Here is a 2,428-nt window from a genome sequence, read left to right on the forward strand (position 1 = left end):
AGCTGTACATTACGCGGCTGTTAGCAGGGCATGTTTACTCGGTCTAGTTGGCTGGTATGTTAAGAGGAGGCTCTGTCTGGGAGCCCTTAGAGAGGGTCAAGGAGCCCCTTTCTTCCCCTTTCTGGCGTCTGTTGTCTCTATAGAGCACCTCCCAGTGCGGCTGTAGGTAAGTGCATGTATGTTCTGTTCACACAGCTGGCTGAGAACCTCCTGCTAATGCTCCTTCCTTTGTGTCTGTGTCAATAATCCTGTTTGCCATCTCATTATCAGCAACTCTAGGGCCTCTGCAATTGCTCCGCCGCTCCAGCCCTAAGCCGCCTCTGGCGTGATGTACGGCTCTCCACAGTGGCAGAGGTTACACTTGAAATAATTACCGACATGTTTTCCTTTGCTCGCTGCGATCCCTGGCATACTGCATCCTCCTGCTCCTGACAGTGAGCCAGTTGGAACAGGGTTTCAGCAAAGAATGACTGGAGAAAACTGAGCATGTGGGGGTTTGTGTCCGAGGAATCTGGCGGCGCCACAAGCGTGGTGGTCTTACTTACAATAGTTACTGTGAACGCCGACCACAACCAAAGGTCAAAATAGCATAATGATGTGAAAACCTCTCTAGCATTTACACCGTAAAGGAAAACTCTGCTGTTTCTATTGTACAGTGGAGTTTTCTTATATGTACAGTATATTACTTTTTCTGCTGTAAGTGCATGTTGTGTGTGATGTCTGTATGCTACTGAGACCTTGAATTTTCCGTTGGGGATCAATAAAGTATCTATCTATTTATCTAAACTCAGACAATTTTTCACTGTTTCTTGATATGTTCATGTTGCCAGAGAGTAGCACTGTAGCCTCCTGGCAGCTCTAGCCGCAAAAAAACTCAAGCTAGGTAGAACTATTTTTTTCTCCTTTAAAGCCTGCAGCCTTCATGCTAGTCATTGCTGACACACTGCTGAACACACAGCAGTTCACTCTGATGCTCGCACAACACATGATTGAGAAACACTATAGAGAGGTGAGCAGTGTCCACTAGCGTAGCGGTATCTTATTCATGCACATTTACGTCAAAAGGCGCAAAAGAGGGACAGGAGTGTGAACAACAACGGAAACCGACGTGTTCAGGAGGAGGCTTCTCTATGAAGCAGCCTAGCTTGGGTTCATCCATTTGGCTCCTGTCATGATATCACAAGCAGCTGAGGATTGATCTCACAAGGGCAGACTTAAGTAGAGACCAAACTGTGGCATGACCTTATGGACACCTCTTCATGCATGACACGTAAGGGCCAAAAGGTTGGGGAGGATAATTGATGCTGTTATAATCGGAGAAGAGCAGAAAGCAGAAATATGCTGACGAGAAGGGAAATCGCTGAACATCTAAACATCTAAAAGAGAAATATGAAGACTGGTTATGTGTAGAATAAAATAAAACAACAGACTATCGGCACTGTTGGACATGACTAAAGCTGCATACAACAGAGCACCAACTGACACAGAAAGAACAATTTCCACCCAGTGAGATGCAGTTAATAGTACTACAGTGTAGACTGCCATCTACTGGTCAGAGGGTGTAACTTACAGTCTGCTATATAATACTTCTATTGCCTCATTCAAAAACAATGACCTAAGTTCTAATTCAATACTCATAATATAAGCAAGGCCTGGAATAAAAGCCAAAGCTCCTCGCGCACATAAAAGACTGTGGTCAGTGCTGAACGAAAGCAAACACATGCAGAAGAGACCAAAGTGGTGTCAATTTGTCCAGCGTCACAAAGCCGGCTGAAACCCCATCCCACACACACACACACACACACACACACGCACACACACACACACACACACACACGCACACGCACACGCACGCACACATCACCCTGACAATAGAGGCCAGCACCTTCCTGTGGGATATTAAAACACTGCTGTGCTGGGGCTCTGATTGGAAACACTCCTCTCTGTCGCCTAATGTGGGGTGGGAATGGGAGGTGAAAACTGAAAAGAATAGAAAAGAAGGGATAGGAAGGGAAAAGTAAATACGCTTACGAGGCGCAACTGCAGACAAAACATCAGACGAGCGCTTCATGTGACACCTGTTGTGGGTAGACGCATGGCGGCGTGCTTTTGAAATTGCCGCTGCTTAAGAGGGAGAACAGACAGGTATAGAGAGGAGCCAGGACACACACACACACAAAAGGAGCATAAAAGTGTTCAGTGGCGGGCGCGAGAGCGCCACTGTTTGCTTTGGAGGTGTTCTCCCGGTTCCTTCGCATGCTCACTATTGTCTGGATGTCCCCTGCAGGCCATTGTCTGCTGACACGCAGGGCCATGGCTGGGGAGGTGTGTGTTTGAGAGAGAAAGAAAGAGAGAGAGAGAAGAGAAAGAGAGAGAAGAGAAAGAGAGAGAAGAGAAAGAGAAAGAGAGAGAGTGCGTGAGTGGCACA

The sequence above is a fragment of the Alosa pseudoharengus genome, unplaced genomic scaffold, assembly GCF_046254945.1.
Source record: "Alosa pseudoharengus isolate Yale_2024_CS ecotype anadromous, Long Island Sound unplaced genomic scaffold, YU_APseudo_1.1 YU_APseudo_1.1_scf_13, whole genome shotgun sequence".
In the NCBI taxonomy this organism is placed as follows: Eukaryota; Metazoa; Chordata; class Actinopteri; order Clupeiformes; family Clupeidae; genus Alosa; species Alosa pseudoharengus.